This window comes from Convolutriloba macropyga, unplaced genomic scaffold (assembly GCF_964194025.1).
Source record: "Convolutriloba macropyga unplaced genomic scaffold, txConMacr16.3 SCAFFOLD_1918, whole genome shotgun sequence".
NCBI classification, from domain to species: domain Eukaryota; kingdom Metazoa; phylum Xenacoelomorpha; order Acoela; family Convolutidae; genus Convolutriloba; species Convolutriloba macropyga.
In genome coordinates this window covers 14,495-32,500 of record NW_027450019.1, presented here as the reverse complement: position 1 = coordinate 32,500, position 18,006 = coordinate 14,495, and the positions used below count along the sequence as shown (strand labels likewise).

At 45.1% G+C, this 18,006-nt stretch overlaps 1 non-coding gene and 1 pseudogene across 1 annotated transcript in view; both read right to left on the bottom strand.

Moving 5' to 3' along the window:
- LOC142355550 (large subunit ribosomal RNA) overlaps positions 1-1,565 on the bottom strand; it is a 3,522-nt gene extending 1,957 nt beyond the window's left edge. Inside the window, exon 1 of the ribosomal RNA XR_012761259.1 lies at positions 1-1,565. This exon is cut by the window's left edge and continues 1,957 nt beyond it. This is a non-coding gene — a ribosomal RNA (large subunit ribosomal RNA).
- Positions 1,566-3,248: 1,683 nt separating this feature from the next.
- Positions 3,249-3,400, bottom strand: LOC142355549 (5.8S ribosomal RNA; annotated as a pseudogene).
- Positions 3,401-18,006: the final 14,606 nt, after the last annotated feature.

Genomic DNA, 18,006 nt, shown 5'->3' with positions numbered 1-18,006 from the left:
CCTCAAAGTTCTCATTTGAGTACTTGCTACTTCCACCAAGATCTGCTCCATTGATCGCTTCGCGCATACACTTGCGTGCATACTTTAGCGCAATCAATGTGTCCTCCTACACATGAATATCATTTTTGAGCTGGTGAGGCTCTTTTTCTCTAATCTAACTTGCGTTAGATATTGATATTCATGGTTGGGTATAGGCCACGAGCTCTAGTGCCATCCATTTTCAGGGCTGATTGATTCGGCAGGTGAGTTGTTACACACTCCTTAGCGGATTTCAACTTCCATGACCACCGTCCTGCTGTCAGTATCAATCAACACCTTTTGTGGTGACTCATGAGCAAGTAGTTAGGCGCCTTAACCCAACTTTTGGTTCATCCCACATCGCCGGTTCTGCTTACCAAAAGCGGCCCACAAAAAGCTTGCATTCATAGTCCAAGTGCAATTAAGTCACAAGGACATCTCACCGATTTATAGTTTGAGAATAGGTGAAGGAAAAATTTTCCCCCATTCCTCTAATCATTCGCTTTAACCGATGAAATTGCTTTGCGAAGATTTTTCAATCTTGCTCAAGCTTTTGCTATCCTGAGGGAAACTTCGGAGGAAACCAGCTACTAGATGGTTCGATTAGTCTTTCGCCCCTATGCTCAGGTCAGACGATCGATTTGCACGTCAGAACCGCTTCGGGCTTCCACCATGGTTTCCCGTGGCTTCGCCCTGCCCAAGCATAGATCACCATCTTTCGGGTCGTGTGCTACTTGCTCTGGATCAGTCATGCAATAAGAGCAAAACCGTCCGTGGTTGCGGGACACCGAATCGGCGCCCTCACCACACAAAGTAGTGCAATTCATAAAAATTACACTGTTCACTTTCATTTCGCGTGTGCGCTTTCAATGAGCGACAACACTTGCAAGCAACTCACACTCCTTGGTCCGTGTTTCAAGACGGGCTGTAGAGAGCATTGAATAGGAAGTTGAGGTCAGACAGGCAATCAAGATCAATTTATCTCATTTTGTTTAGAATCAACAAGAAGAATTCCGAGGAAAACTTCTGCTCGATTCATTAACAAGATTTGCCAAAAGACGACAACTACACTACTCGGTAGCCGAGAATATAATATCAAGGCATTGAGTATGGTAACGCTCACTCCAGTTCCCCTTCAACAGTTTCACGTACTTTTCACTCTCTCTTCAGAGTGCTTTTCAACTTTCCCTCACGGTACTTGTTTACTATCGGTCTCGCTTTATAATTAGCTTTTGGAGAGACATATCTCCAGCTTCGAGTTGCACTTTCAAACAACTCTACTCATAGGAATGAGCCATTATGACTGGTATCGAAAATGACCTTTACAGGATTTTCACCTTCTTTGATGCTACTTTCCAGTAGACATCAGGACAAATTCACCAGTCTAGCATCAAACCATACCGGACACCGAGAAATGTTGCCATTTCTCTTCCCGATGAGCTTTTCCCTGTTCATTCGCCATTACTAAGGGATTCTCAGTTGATTTCTTTTCCTCCCCTTACTGATATGCTTAAGTTAAGGGGGTTCTCTCGCCCAATTCAGGTTATGTAGTTGATTGTCTCTTAATTGGTTCACTGACCAATATGAGACAGAAACCGATTCAGCAGTTTTGTTCGCTACTACTATCAAACACAGGTCGAAGTTTCCATTCAGTCATTAATTCCAACTTTCAAATGTTGTTGTTTCAGCTTTCGCTTACTAGAAGCAACATAATACTCGCTGCAATACAGACCTCGGGAAACCCTCACCGTGAATAAGGTTCACTCACATATTTCACTACATTTTGCGTGGGATTGGAGATGAGGCTACTCGTTCTTGCTCAGTACTAGGCTGAAAATTAACGAAACTTCGTTACAAACGTTCACATGTTGATGTTTCCGCTTTCGCGTACTCGAAACAACATAATACTAGTCTTTGTAATTTAGTTTCATAATTTCAACTGTTCTCATGCAGAATTTTTGCTCATTCTTATCCCAAATTTTGACCTGGCTACTAGTTACACTCCTTGTACTTATTGCAAAATGACCACAAATTTCAACAGCTTTCACATGTTGCTGTTTCGGCTTTCGCTTACTACAGTCAACATAATACTCGTTGCAAAATAAGTGCTCGGCATCTGCAATTTTCCAAAGACGAAGTTTCGCCAGTTCAATTTTCGCTCGCCAATTATGGCTACTAATTCACACGGTACTGAGCTCAACAACATTAAATTTGTTCAGCAAGACTTTCACATGTTGATGTTTTGGCTTTCGCCTACTAGAAGCAACATAATACTCGTCTTGTTAGCTCATTCAATGAGAATAGCTTTTCCCGTTGAGAATTTTTGCCTTCAATTGGCGTTGTAGTGAGTTTGGCTACTCAGATCACCAAATACTTGTGACAATTCGAACCAGAAATGTTTTCAATTTTCACATGCTGATGTTTCGGATTCAACCTACTAGAAGCAGCATAATACTTGTATTCAACAATTTCTGTATCAAATCCCAGTTTTCTCTGGTGCATCTTTGCCAAACTATTCCAAACTGCCTGAGTCTGAATACCAATTACAGGTACTAGTAAATGCACGTTACTAAGGACTATATAGTTCTAGGTTACTGTACACAACGACGTTCACATGTTGATGTTTCAGCTGCCGCTTACTAGAAACAACATAATACTTATCGTGCATACCTTTCCATAACTTGTCCTTTTCAGATGCATTAGTTTCCCTTTGTCTTGGCTTCTACAGTCAGACTGGCTACTAGTAACAGCACAGTACTAATCACATATCGTTCTACAGTTTGCAGACAACTTTCACATGTTGATGTTTCAGCTTTCGCCTACTAGAAACAACATAATACTCGCTGTATACATTTGTAGTTCTCTATGTAACTTTCATGTGAAGAAGTTTCGCCAGTCTTTTTGACTGTCTCAAATCTGAGTCATGCTTAGGCTACTAGTTGCTTCATAGTACTTATCGCCTCGAGATCATTGAACAAAACTTGATTTTCACATGTTGCTGTTTCAGCTTCCGCTTACTAGAAACAACATAATACTAGTCTCATTAAGTTCCGTCTCTTTGCAATTTTCTTATGAAGAAAATTCGCCATCACAATGACTCCAGCAGTTCTTGATCAAGGAATGCAATCATTGATCAGAATGCTATTATTTGAATCGGTTCTGCTTTAAGTGTTCCAATTTTATTGGAAGCACCAACAATAGAACATCAATGTGTTCAATCGAGAGTTATATAACCCTGAATCGGACGCAGTCAACAGCCGAAGCCGAGACCGCCTTTTGCGTTAGAGAGGTCGGTAAACAAATCTTGCGATTCATACCGAATTAACACATATAGCTGTGCTCCTCTTCGTAAAGCGAGCCAAGTGATCCCCTGTTGAAGGATGTATTTGGACCAATCTAGTAGCATTTGGTTTCCAACAAGCTCTCCCAAGTTAGCTTACTTATTGGGCTTTTCAACCAATTCGGTTGGCTACAAGCATCATCAAAGTACTAGCCACAGTTTGATCGCAAAATTCTACGACTTTCACATGTTGATGTTTCGGCTTGCGCTTAGCCTACTATAAGCAACATAATACTAGTCATATCATAGAGCGTGATCAGCTTGTGACGTTCTCATGATGAAGTTTCACCAACAGTGTCTCACTTCGAGCTTAAATCCAGCTACTAGTAACTACACAGTACTGACTGCAACGATAACTTTTATCTATACCTTTCACATGCTGCGCTTTCGGCCAGGGCCTACTAACGTCAACATAATACTCGATATAAACTTTTGTTCATGATGCAGCTTCCCCATGCAGAAGTTTCGCCTTCAAATGCTCTCTTGGCCATATGACGTAAGAAAAGGTTACTAGTAACATCACAGTACTAGCCACAGTTTGATTGCAAAATTCTACGACTTTCACATGTTGATGTTTCGGCTTGCGCTTAGCCTACTAGAAGCAACATAATACTAGTCATATCATAGAGCGTGATCAGCTTGTGACGTTCTCATGATGAAGTTTCACCAACAGTGTCTCATTTCGAGCTTAAATCCAGCTACTAGTAACTACACAGTACTGACTGCAACGCTAACTTTTATCTATACCTTTCACATGCTGCGCTTTCGGCCAGGGCCTACTAACGTCAACATAATACTCGATATAAACTTTTGTTCATGATGCAGCTTCCCCATGCAGAAGTTTCGCCTTCAAATGCTCTCTTGGCCATATGACGTAACACAAGGTTACTAGTAACATCACAGTACTAGCCACAATTTGATCGCAAAATTCTACGACTTTCACATGTTGATGTTTCGGCTTGCGCTTAGCCTACTATAAGCAACATAATACTAGTCATATCATAGAGCGTGATCAGCTTGTGACGTTCTCATGATGAAGTTTCACCAACAGTGTCTCACTTCGAGCTTAAATCCAGCTACTAGTAACTACACAGTACTGACTGCAACGATAACTTTTATCTATACCTTTCACATGCTGCGCTTTCGGCCAGGGCCTACTAACGTCAACATAATACTCGATATAAACTTTTGTTCATGATGCAGCTTCCCCATGCAGAAGTTTCGCCTTCAAATGCTCTCTTGGCCATATGACGTAAGAAAAGGTTACTAGTAACATCACAGTACTAGCCACAGTTTGATTGCAAAATTCTACGACTTTCACATGTTGATGTTTCGGCTTGCGCTTAGCCTACTAGAAGCAACATAACACTAGTCATATCATAGAGCGTGATCAGCTTGTGACGTTCTCATGATGAAGTTTCACCAACAGTGTCTCATTTCGAGCTTAAATCCAGCTACTAGTAACTACACAGTACTGACTGCAACGCTAACTTTTATCTATACCTTTCACATGCTGCGCTTTCGGCCAGGGCCTACTAACGTCAACATAATACTCGATATAAACTTTTGTTCATGATGCAGCTTCCCCATGCAGAAGTTTCGCCTTCAAATGCTCTCTTGGCCATATGACGTAACACAAGGTTACTAGTAACATCACAGTACTAGCCACAATTTGATCGCAAAATTCTACGACTTTCACATGTTGATGTTTCGGCTTGCGCTTAGCCTACTAGAAGCAACATAATACTAGTCATATCATGGAGCGTGATCAGCTTGTGACGTTCTCATGATGAAGTTTCACCAACAGTGTCTCATTTCGAGCTTAAATCCAGCTACTAGTAACTACACAGTACTGACTGCAACGATAACTTTTATCTATACCTTTCACATGCTGCGCTTTCGGCCAGGGCCTACTAATGTCAACATAATACTCGATATAAACTTTTGTTCATGATGCAGCTTCCCCATGCAGAAGTTTCGCCTTCAAATGCTCTCTTGGCCATATGACGTAACACAAGGTTACTAGTAACATCACAGTACTAGCCACAATTTGATCGCAAAATTCTACGACTTTCACATGTTGATGTTTCGGCTTGCGCTTAGCCTACTAGAAGCAACATAATACTAGTCATATCATAGAGCTTGATCAGCTTGTGACATTCTCATGATGAAGTTTCACCAACAGTGTCTCATTTTGAGCTTAAATCCAGCTACTAGTAACTACACAGTACTGACTGCAACAATAACTTTTATCTATACCTTTCACATGCTGCGTTTTCGGCCAAGGCCTACTAACGTCAACATAATACTCGATATAAAATTTTGATCATGATGCAGCTTTCCCATGCAGAAGTTTCGCCTTCAAATGCTCTCTTGGCCATATGACGGAACACCAGGTTACTAGTAACATCACAGTACTAGCCACAGTTTGATTGCAAAATTCTACGACTTTCACATGTTGATGTTTCGGCTTGCGCTTAGCCTACTAGAAGCAACATAATACTAGTCATATCATAGAGCGTGATCAGCTTGTGACGTTCTCATGATGAAGTTTCACCAATAGTGTTTCATTCGAATTGGTTCTGCTTTAAGCTCTCCAATTGTTTTGGATGAACCAGTTTTGCCCTTCGAAGCCACTTTTGTGAGCTTTTGTGGGTCTTTACCAAGAGGATATACCTCAAGGCCTCTTTCAATTCCTTTAAGTTCTTTCAACTCCTTTACAGTTTCTAGGTTCACATAGCTGCAAACCTTATTTCTAGTTTTAAGTCTGGCCAACTTGGGGAGAGTTGGTGCAGACCGTGACCAATTCTAGTAGGATGCCACAACAAGAATGTGATCAACTTAGCTTGTCGATGAACCTGCCCCACATTCAAACAACTCTATCGCCTTTTCCTCGTATAGTTATATGCGAGGGCCTCTCATAGAGAGCGCTGTTAGCAACCTTTTCCACATAGACGATAAAGTTGTGAGTGTTTTGCACATGGCTGTTGTCATCACCACGTGACGAGTCAACTCAGCTTGACTCTCTACACTCCGACAAGCTTTGCACATACGCCTTTAGTTCAGTATGTGTCTTTAATCTGACTCCGGTGCCTCAAGCCGGAAAAATTGTCAGATTATGATCATTATCGGTTAGTCATCCCGATGCAAGATCGTATCGTACTGTCTTTGTCTACCTCCAGATTCCGAAGAACAGGAGGAGACTCTCCCAGACCTACATATCTGGGAGAATGTTCAGAGGGCGAGAAGCTGTGGATTACTCTCCCCTAAGAACTGACTAAACTTTACCCTCGTCCAAGGTAAGTTTATTTTAGCTAGCCTTCTATGTAAAGGATCTGAGGCTAAGCTGTGTTTTTTCGAGCCTTTGGCTCGGAGCAAGTTCAGTGGGCGCCCCGAGTAGCTCAACTCTTTCCCACTGAACAGCGCAACGCTCTGTCACTCGCTGGGATTTTTGCGTGTCGGTTCTAACCACGCGACTTGTGGACCTTTTTAGGCCTTTCTCATTCACAAGTCTATAGCTGGGCTTCTATAACCCAGCTTCTGAGATCTAGATAGCTGCAGTTCTGCTAGGCTGCTTTTGCTAACTAGTCTCCCTTTAAGCAGTCCCTTGCCATGACTGCTGAACTATGTATCCACACAAGTAGTTTTTGAGCTCGATACATAATTCGAGATTGGTTGCCAAGCAATCTCTAGCGACAGAGCGTCATGCGCACTACAGACATGGCCTCTACCAGCAGCCATGCCCGAAGGAATCAATCACTGATCCTTCCGCAGGTTCCCCTACGGAAACCTTGTTACGACTTTTACTTCCTCTAGACAATTAAGCTCGATCCGCTTCATCCCGTTGCCGGAGACCGAAGTCCCAACAGTAGGAATTTGCAATTCTTGCTTAACTATCCAATCAGTAGTAGCGACGGGCGGTGTGTACAAAGGGCAGGGACGTAATCCCTATGAGTTGTTGACTCATAAGTACCAGGAATTCCTGGTTCACGTCTGCAAGTTACAACAGACGATCCCCTTGAAGCGCTGTACTTTTCTCTGATTGCCCAGTCCATTTCGGACCAAGGGCTGAGTACTCAATCTAAAAGTACACAGTGTAGCGCGCGTGCAGTCCAGAACATCTAAGGGCATCACAGACCTGTTATAGCCTCACTTCATCTGCGGTATTTAATTCCGCATAGTTCCTCTAAGAAGTGTTTGAATTCACATATAGTGAATTTCATTATTTAGATGGAGAAGATCTCGTTCGTTATCGGAATTAACCAGACAGATCACTCCACTAACTAAGAACGGCCATGCACCACCGCCCATATAATCATGAAAGATATTCAATCTGTCAATCCTTAAGATGTCTGGACCGGGTGAGTTTTCCCGTGTTGAGTCAAATTAAGCCGCAGGCTCCACTCCTGGTGGTGCCCTTCCGTCAATTCCTTTAAGTTTCGATTTTGCAACCATACTTCCCCCGGAACCAATAAACTTTGGTTTCCCGGTTAATCTCTTGCCAAGTCAAGATCGACTTTGACAAATTGTAGGTTGGTATAGTTTATGGTCAGAATTACGAGGGTATCTAATCCTCTTCAATACTCTGACTTTCGTTCTTGATTAATGAAAACATTCTTGGCAAATGCTTTCGCAGTAGTTTGTCTTGCCACGATCCAAGAATTTCACCTCTAACGTAGCAATACAAATGCCCCCGTCTGTTCCTTTCAATCATTACCGCACTCAGCCAACCGGCATCAATCGAGTAGCGGGTCATTCTCCATTATTCCATGCTTTATTATTCGATCCCAAAGGATGCTTTGAACACTCTAATTTTCTCAGGGTGAAAACACCGTTTCCACAGTTCGTCACATTTAAGTGCAAACTATTTCTTCGATGCGAAGGATGAGCGGAACGAGTCAACAGATTTAACTGAAGACCATGTTGCCGTTCTACTCAAACAGATCCAACTATGAGCTTTTTAAACGCAGCAACTATTGCATACGCTTGTAGAGGCTGGTATTACCGCGGCTGCTGGCACCAGACTTGCCCTCTACTCGTTCATCAATGGAGCTTTTAAGTCCATTCCATTCTGATTACAAACCATAAAGGTTCATATCATTATTTCTAGTCACTACCTCCTCGTGCGGAGAGTGGGTAATTTGCGTGCCTGCTGCCTTCCTTGGATGTGGTAGCCGTTTCTAAGGCTCCCTCTCCGGAATCGAACCCTGATTCCCCGTTACCCGTCACAACCATGGTAGTCCGTTACACTACCATCATAGGTTGATAGGTCAGAAATTCGGAAGTTCCGTCCCCAAGCCGAAGCTATCTGGGATCTTTCAGTTACTAGGACTCATCACGGGATGTGTCTGTACTTAGCAAATCACCCGGTGTAGTCTTGTAAAAGTCTCCGACAGTGTCGGACAATCAGCATGCATTAGCTGCAGGGTTACCGCAGTTATTCATTTAGCTTGCAAATCAACTAATAGATAGTAACTGATTTAATGAGCCATTCGCGGTTCCACTTTTTCAAGCTTCGCTTGCACATGCATGGCTTAGTCTTTCAGACAAGCATATGGCAACTGACAGGATCAATCAGTTTAATTGTACTTTGAACAATCTTTCGATTTGTTCGAATTTAGAAAGACATAGCCTTGCGGCCTCGTCAATCTTGCTTTGAGCTTTTTAAATCACGAAGAGTTTCAATGCATGCTTTGGCATGGCTACTAGTTACTACACAGTACTCTACACACTTAGAGTTACCCACGATTACACATTTCACATGCTGATGTTTCGGCTCGCGCGTACTAGAAACAGCATAATACTATGTGTACTGGTAGATAGCGCTCTGTGAGCATTTCCCATGAGCAGGTTTTGCCCTCCAAATCTCTGTTCTACTGTTACCAATACCGGCTAACAACTGTATCATACTAGGGAGAATTGACTCATGATTTAAAAACCAGATGTTCACATGTCGATGTTTCGGCTCTCGCCTACTAGAAACAACATAATACTAGTCTGTTAAAAATCTCAATCACGCCGCCTCTTCAGATACAGAAGTTTTACCTTTTATTGGTTAGAGAACAGCTTTCCAGCTGTCGACATGGTTACTAGTAACAACACCGTACTCAACACAAAAACTTTTCAACTTCACAACTTTCACATGCTGATGTTTCTGCTTTCGCATACTAGAAACAGCATAATACTTATTGTTTTGTCAAGTAATTTGTGTGTCTTTCCCATGTGAAGTTTCACCGGTCAACAATGTTTCCCTGACCAATTACGGCTACTAGTAGCTGTATAATACTAGGGAAAATGATTGAGGATTTAATATCAGATTTTCACATGTTGATGTTTCGGCTTTCGCCTACTAGAAACAACATAATACTAGTCTGCTAAGAAATCTCGCTCAAATTGCCTTTTCACATACAGAAGTTTCACCTTCTATTGGTTAGAGAACAGTTCTCAGCTGTCGACATGGTTACTAGTAACAACATCGTACTCAACACAAAAATTCTTCAACTTCACAACTTTCACATGCTGATGTTTCTGCTTTCGCGTACTAGAAACAGCATAATACTTATTGCTTTGTCAAGAAGTGTGTGTGTCTTTCCCATGCGAAAGTTTCACCGGTCAGCAATAATTGCCGTGTCCAATTAAGGTTACTCATAGCTGTATAATACTAGGGAAAATGATTGAGGATTTAATATCAGATTTTCACATGTTGATGTTTCGGCTTTCGCCTACTAGAAACAACATAATACTAGTCTGCTAATAAATCTCGCTCAAATTGCCTTTTCACATACAGAAGTTTCACCTCTTCTTGGTCACTGTACAGATGATGCTGTCTGTTCTTTATTTGGTTCTGCTTATTATAAGGAGGGGCATCACTCCTTCCTCCTTGGTTTGCATGCATTAAGCCTGCTTTGTGAAAAGCGTATCTTTCTAGCTTTTCTTCGCCTTACTCGAGTAGGACGATACAATCCAGACATTAGTCAGTCTTGGTGTAAAGTCACTGAGTATTATTCGGTTCTGCTTTATTCAGCAATATGCTGTATAATTGTTGTAATTTGCGAACATATTTGTTCTCAGTTCCGAACTACTAGCGACGACAGATTACCAGCGGTCATGAGCCATCAAGGTAGTTCTTTGGTGCATCAAGTAGAGAGGTGCCATCAAACAACACTTCCCTAATAATGCTACACACATAGAATTTGCTACAGTGCAGCTTTTTACTTTGCAAAATTTGCGCACAAATTTTGCATAGAATAAATGTTTTATCAAGATTTTTAGATCCCCTCCCTTGAGAGAACGTTACTCCTTTAAGTGAACACCCCGCGGCGTCCTGTTGTTATTGCTTATAACCATTTCGCAAGCCGGAGGCATAATGCACTACGCAAGCCGCTACTTTGGCACAGAGGCACCTAGTTTTACACCCGGGACTTCAGGTGGCCCAGTTTTACACCCAGTACAGCGGTGCCAGTTGGTAACCCGGTGGATCCTCGGAGACCAGACATGATCATAGATCAAACCCGATGTATGCTACTCCTGAACGTATAGTATCTCCACTGTGCAATGAAATTATCGTTCGTTTCGGGCCTTCCTATACGTTCAGCAGACAATCGCTAGGAATTCACCTCGTGACCCGTGGTGACCACACTGGATTTCAAGTTTATTGATTTGGACAGACCTGTCATTTATTTTGCTTTTCAGCTTCAGTTCTGCTCGATCTAGCTTGCCTAAGGCTTGATCTCGCTTTGCTCACCCCTGTAGGAGCCTCTACTAGTACCACTCGGAGTAATGGGGAATCCACCAGACCTAATCGATGAATGCCATCAAACAACAAACATCATACCCGGCTTCATCAGGCATATTTTATTACTTCCGAGAGGTACTTTAGTATCAGATCTTTCTCCATGCCTCTTATGAGGACCCGTCAGACCTTTCGGTTTATCGTTTAGCTTCAGTCCTGCTCGATCTAGCTTTCCCAAGGCTCGATCTAGCTCTATTCGCCCCACTAGAGGGCTCTCTAAGACCCCTCGGTCTTAGTGTTAGCTCCGGTACTGCTCGGTCGTGCTTGCTGAAGGCCCGACCCAGCTTTAGTTAGATTCTCGTACTTTCTCTTGGCCTCTCTAGGAGGACCAGACAGACCTCTCGGTCTATCGTTTAGCTTCAGTCCTGCTCGATCTAGCTTGCCCAAGGCTTGATCAAGCTCTATTCGCCCCGCTAGAGGGCTCTCTAAGACCCCTCGGTCTTAGTGTTATCTTCTGTAATGCCTAACCAAGCTTACTACAGGCCTTGGTCAGGTCTTTATCGGTCACCGATTAGTAACAGACCAATCATAGGGCCTTCCACCCTATCCGGGTTGAGGTCTTTAGTCCAGCCATATTTTGACAAGACACCTCTCCCTAATAATGCCCCACACATAGAATTACTGTCCATGCAGTATTTAACTTGTGTTTTTTTCTAAAATTTGATTTTCACTTTTTGGAGGTTCATTTGCTCCTCTGACACTCTTTCAGCTTCAATCTTACTCGATCTAGCTTTCCCAAGGCTCGATCTAGCTCTATTCGCCCCACTAGAGGGCTCTCTAAGACACTTCGGTCTTAGTGTTAGCTCCGGTCTTGCTCAATCGTGCTTGCTGAAGGCGCGATCAAGCTTTAGTTAGCTTCTCGTACTTCCTCTTGGCCTCTCTAGGAGGACCAGACAGACCTCTCGGTCTATCGTTTAGCTTCAGTCCTGCTCGATCTAGCTTTCCCAAGGCTCGATCTAGCTCTATTCGCCCTGCTAGAGGGCTCTCTAAGACCCCTCGGTCTTAGTGTTAGCTCCGGTACAGCTCGGTCGTGCTTGCTGAAGGCCCGATCAAGCTTTAGTTAGATTCTCGTACTTTCTCTTGGCCTCTATAGGAGGACCAGACAGACCTCTCGGTCTATCGTTTAGCTTCAGTCCTGCTTGATCTAGCTTTCCCAAGGCTCGATCTAGCTCTATTCGCCCTGCTAGAGGGCTCTCTAAGACCCCTCGGTCTTAGTGTTAGCTCCGGTACAGCTCGGTCGTGCTTGCTGAAGGCCCGATCAAGCTTTAGTTAGCTTCTCGTACTTTCTCTTGGCCTCTCTAGGAGGACCAGACAGACCTCTCGGTCTATCGTTTAGCTTCAGTCCTGCTCGATCTAGCTTTCCCAAGGCTCGATCTAGATCTATTCGCCCTGCTAGAGGGCTCTCTAAGACCCCTCGGTCTTAGTGTTAGCTCCGGTACAGCTCGGTCGTGCTTGCTGAAGGCCTGATCAAGCTTTAGTTAGCTTCTCGTACTTTCTCTTGGCCTCTCTAGGAGGACCAGACAGACCTTTCGGTCTCTTGCTTAGCTTCAGTCCTGCTCGATCTAGCTTTCCCAAGGCTCGATCTAGCTCTATTCGCCCCGCTAGAGGGCTCTCTAAGACCCCTCGGTCTTAGTGTTAACTCCTGTAATGCCTAACCAAGCTTACTACAGGCCTTGGTCAGGTCTTTATCGGTCACCGATTAGTAACAGACCGATCATGGGGCCTTCCACCCTATCCGGGTTGAGGTCTTTAGTCCAGCCATATTTTGACAAGACACCTCCCCCTAATAATGCCCCACACATAGAAATACTGTCCATGCAGTATTTAACTTGTGTTTTTTCTAAAATTTGATTTTCACTTTTTGGAGGTTCATTTGCTCCTCTGACACTCTTTCAGCTTCAATCTTACTCGATCTAGCTTTCCCAAGGCTCGATCTAGCTCTATTCGCCCCACCAGAGGGCTCTCTAAGACACTTCGGTCTTAGTGTTAGCTCCGGTCTTGCTCAATCGTGCTTGCTGAAGGCGCGATCAAGCTTTAGTTAGCTTCTCGTACTTTCTCTTGGCCTCTCTAGGAGGACCAGACAGACCTCTCGGTCTATCGTTTAGCTTCAGTCCTGCTCGATCTAGCTTTCCCAAGGCTCGATCTAGCTCTATTCGCCCCGCTAGAGGGCTCTCTAAGACCCCTCGGTCTTAGTGTTAGCTCCGGTACAGCTCGGTCGTGCTTGCTGAAGGCCCGATCAAGCTTTAGTTGGCTTCTCGTACTTTCTCTTGGCCTCTCTAGGAGGACCAGACAGACCTCTCGGTCTCTTGCTTAGCTTCAGTCCTGCTCGATCTAGCTTGCCCAAGGCTTGATCAAGCTCTATTCGCCCCGCTAGAGGGCTCTCTAAGACCCCTCGGTCTTAGTGTTAGCTCCGGTACAGCTCGGTCGTGCTTGCTGAAGGCCCGATCAAGCTTTAGTTAGCTTCTCGTTTTTTCTCTTGGCCTCTCTAGGAGGACCAGACAGACCTCTCGGTCTATCGTTTAGCTTCAGTCCTGCTCGATCTAGCTTTCCCAAGGCTCGATCTAGCTCTATTCGCCCCGCTAGAGGGCTCTCTAAGACCCCTCGGTCTTAGTGTTAGCTCCGGTACAGCTCGGTCGTGCTTGCTGAAGGCCCGATCAAGCTTTAGTTGGCTTCTCGTACTTTCTCTTGGCCTCTCTAGGAGGACCAGACAGACCTCTCGGTCTATCCTTTAGCTTCAGTCCTGCTCGATCTAGCTTTCCCAAGGCTCGATCTAGCTCTATTCGCCCCGCTAGAGGGCTCTCTAAGACCCCTCGGTCTTAGTGTTATCTCCTGTAATGCCTAACCAAGCTTACTACAGGCCTTGGTCAGGTCTTTATCGGTCACCGATTAGTAACAGACCGATCATAGGGCCTTCCACCCTATCTGGGTTGAGGTCTTTAGTCCAGCCATATTTTGACAAGACACCTCCCCCTAATAATGCCCCACACATAGAATTACTGTTTATGCAGCTTTTCACTTGTGAAATTTTTAATTTTCGCAATTATTATAGAATAAGTGTTTGCGCAGCTTTTCATAGGTCGAGCTCTAGCTAGCTAGCTCAAGCTAGCTAGCTAGCTCAAGCTCAAGCTATCTAGCTCAAGCTCAAGCCAGCTAGCTCAAGCTCAAGCTAGCTAGCTAGCTCAAGCTCAAGCTAGCTAGCTAGCTCAAGCTCAAGCTAGCTAGCTCAAGCTCAAGCTAGCTAGCTCAAGCTCAAGCTAGCTAGCTAGCTCAAGCTCAAGCTCAAGCTAGCTAGCTCAAGCTCAAGCTCAAGCTAGCTAGCTAGCTCAAGCTCAAGCTAGCTAGCTAGCTCAAGCTCAAGCTAGCTAGCTAGCTCAAGCTCAAGCTAGCTAGCTCAAGCTCAAGCTCAAGCTCAAGCTAGCTAGCTAGCTCAAGCTAGCTAGCTAGCTCAAGCTCAAGCTAGCTAGCTAGCTAGCTCAAGTTCAAGCTAGCTAGCTAGCTCAAGCTCAAGCTAGCTAGCTAGCTCAAGCTCAAGCTAGCTAGCTCAAGCTCAAGCTAGCTAGCTCAAGCTCAAGCTAGCTAGCTAGCTCAAGCTCAAGCTCAAGCTAGCTAGCTCAAGCTCAAGCTCAAGCTAGCTAGCTAGCTCAAGCTCAAGCTAGCTAGCTAGCTCAAGCTCAAGCTCAAGCTAGCTAGCTAGCTCAAGTTCAAGCTAGCTAGCTAGCTCAAGCTCAAGCTAGCTAGCTCAAGCTCAAGCTAGCTAGCTCAAGCTCAAGCCAGCTAGCTCAAGCTCAAGCTCAAGCTAGCTAGCTAGCTCAAGCACAAGCTAGCTAGCTAGCTCAATCTCAAGCTAGCTAGCTCAAGCTCAAGCTAGCTAGCTCAAGCTCAAGCTAGCTAGCTAGCTCAAGCTCAAGCTCAAGCTAGCTAGCTCAAGCTCAAGCTCAAGCTAGCTAGCTAGCTCAAGCTCAAGCTAGCTAGCTAGCTCAAGCTCAAGCTCAAGCTAGCTAGCTCAAGCTCAAGCTCAAGCTAGCTAGCTAGCTCAAGCTCAAGCTGGCTAGCTAGCTCAAGCTCAAGCTAGCTAGCTAGCTCAAGCTCAAGCTAGCTAGCTCAAGCTCAAGCTCAAGCTCAAGCTAGCTAGCTAGCTCAAGCTAGCTAGCTAGCTCAAGCTCAAGCTAGCTAGCTAGCTCAAGTTCAAGCTAGCTAGCTAGCTCAAGCTCAAGCTAGCTAGCTAGCTCAAGCTCAAGCTAGCTAGCTCAAGCTCAAGCTAGCTAGCTCAAGCTCAAGCTAGCTAGCTAGCTCAAGCTCAAGCTCAAGCTAGCTAGCTCAAGCTCAAGCTCAAGCTAGCTAGCTAGCTCAAGCTCAAGCTAGCTAGCTAGCTCAAGCTCAAGCTAGCTAGCTAGCTCAAGTTCAAGCTAGCTAGCTAGCTCAAGCTCAAGCTAGCTAGCTCAAGCTCAAGCTAGCTAGCTCAAACTCAAGCTAGCTAGCTAGCTCAAGTTCAAGCTAGCTAGCTAGCTCAAGCTCAAGCTAGCTAGCTAGCTCAAGCTCAAGCTAGCTAGCTCAAGCTCAAGCTAGCTAGCTCAAGCTCCAGCTAGCTAGCTAGCTCAAGCTCAAGCTCAAGCTAGCTAGCTCAAGCTCAAGCTCAAGCTAGCTAGCTAGCTCAAGCTCAAGCTAGCTAGCTAGCTCAAGCTCAAGCTAGCTAGCTAGCTCAAGTTCAAGCTAGCTAGCTAGCTCAAGCTCAAGCTAGCTAGCTCAAGCTCAAGCTAGCTAGCTCAAGCTCAAGCCAGCTAGCTCAAGCTCAAGCTCAAGCTAGCTAGCTAGCTCAAGCACAAGCTTGCTAGCTAGCTCAAGCTCAAGCTAGCTAGCTCAAGCTCAAGCTAGCTAGCTCAAGCTCAAGCTAGCTAGCTCAAGCTCAAGCTCAAGCTAGCTAGCTAGCTCAAGCACAAGCTTGCTAGCTAGCTCAAGCTCAAGCTAGCTAGCTCAAGCTCAAGCTAGCTAGCTCAAGCTCAAGCTAGCTAGCTAGCTCAAGCTCAAGCTCAAGCTAGCTAGCTCAAGCTCAAGCTCAAGCTAGCTAGCTGGCTCAAGCTCAAGCTAGCTAGCTAGCTCAAGCTCAAGCTAGCTAGCTAGCTCAAGCTCAAGCTAGCTAGCTCAAGCTCAAGCTCAAGCTAGCTAGCTAGCTCAAGCTAGCTAGCTAGCTCAAGCTCAAGCTAGCTAGCTAGCTCAAGTTCAAGCTAGCTAGCTAGCTCAAGCTCAAGCTAGCTAGCTAGCTCAAGCTCAAGCTAGCTAGCTCAAGCTCAAGCTAGCTAGCTCAAGCTCAAGCTAGCTAGCTAGCTCAAGCTCAAGCTCAAGCTAGCTAGCTCAAGCTCAAGCTCAAGCTAGCTAGCTAGCTCAAGCTCAAGCTAGCTAGCTAGCTCAAGCTCAAGCTAGCTAGCTAGCTCAAGTTCAAGCTAGCTAGCTAGCTCAAGCTCAAGCTAGCTAGCTCAAGCTCAAGCTAGCTAGCTCAAGCTCAAGCCAGCTAGCTCAAGCTCAAGCTCAAGCTAGCTAGCTAGCTCAAGCACAAGCTAGCTAGCTAGCTCAAGCTCAAGCTAGCTAGCTCAAGCTCAAGCTAGCTAGCTCAAGCTCAAGCTAGCTAGCTAGCTCAAGCTCAAGCTCAAGCTAGCTAGCTCAAGCTCAAGCTCAAGCTAGCTAGCTAGCTCAAGCTCAAGCTAGCTAGCTAGCTCAAGCTCAAGCTAGCTAGCTCAAGCTCAAGCTCAAGCTAGCTAGCTAGCTCAAGCTCAAGCTAGCTAGCTAGCTCAAGCTCAAGCTAGCTAGCTAGCTCAAGCTCAAGCTAGCTAGCTCAAGCTCAAGCTCAAGCTCAAGCTAGCTAGCTAGCTCAAGCTAGCTAGCTAGCTCAAGCTCAAGCTAGCTAGCTAGCTCAAGTTCAAGCTAGCTAGCTAGCTCAAGCTCAAGCTAGCTAGCTAGCTCAAGCTCAAGCTAGCTAGCTCAAGCTCAAGCTAGCTAGCTCAAGCTCAAGCTAGCTAGCTAGCTCAAGCTCAAGCTCAAGCTAGCTAGCTCAAGCTCAAGCTCAAGCTAGCTAGCTAGCTCAAGCTCAAGCTAGCTAGCTAGCTCAAGCTCAAGCTAGCTAGCTAGCTCAAGTTCAAGCTAGCTAGCTAGCTCAAGCTCAAGCTAGCTAGCTCAAGCTCAAGCTAGCTAGCTCAAACTCAAGCTAGCTAGCTAGCTCAAGTTCAAGCTAGCTAGCTAGCTCAAGCTCAAGCTAGCTAGCTAGCTCAAGCTCAAGCTAGCTAGCTCAAGCTCAAGCTAGCTAGCTCAAGCTCAAGCTAGCTAGCTAGCTCAAGCTCAAGCTCAAGCTAGCTAGCTCAAGCTCAAGCTCAAGCTAGCTAGCTAGCTCAAGCTCAAGCTAGCTAGCTAGCTCAAGCTCAAGCTAGCTAGCTAGCTAGCTCAAGTTCAAGCTAGCTAGCTAGCTCAAGCTCAAGCTAGCTAGCTCAAGCTCAAGCTAGCTAGCTCAAGCTCAAGCCAGCTAGCTCAAGCTCAAGCTCAAGCTAGCTAGCTAGCTCAAGCACAAGCTTGCTAGCTAGCTCAAGCTCAAGCTAGCTAGCTCAAGCTCAAGCTAGCTAGCTCAAGCTCAAGCTAGCTAGCTCAAGCTCAAGCTCAAGCTAGCTAGCTAGCTCAAGCACAAGCTTGCTAGCTAGCTCAAGCTCAAGCTAGCTAGCTCAAGCTCAAGCTAGCTAGCTCAAGCTCAAGCTAGCTAGCTAGCTCAAGCTCAAGCTCAAGCTAGCTAGCTCAAGCTCAAGCTCAAGCTAGCTAGCTAGCTCAAGCTCAAGCTAGCTAGCTAGCTCAAGCTCAAGCTAGCTAGCTAGCTCAAGCT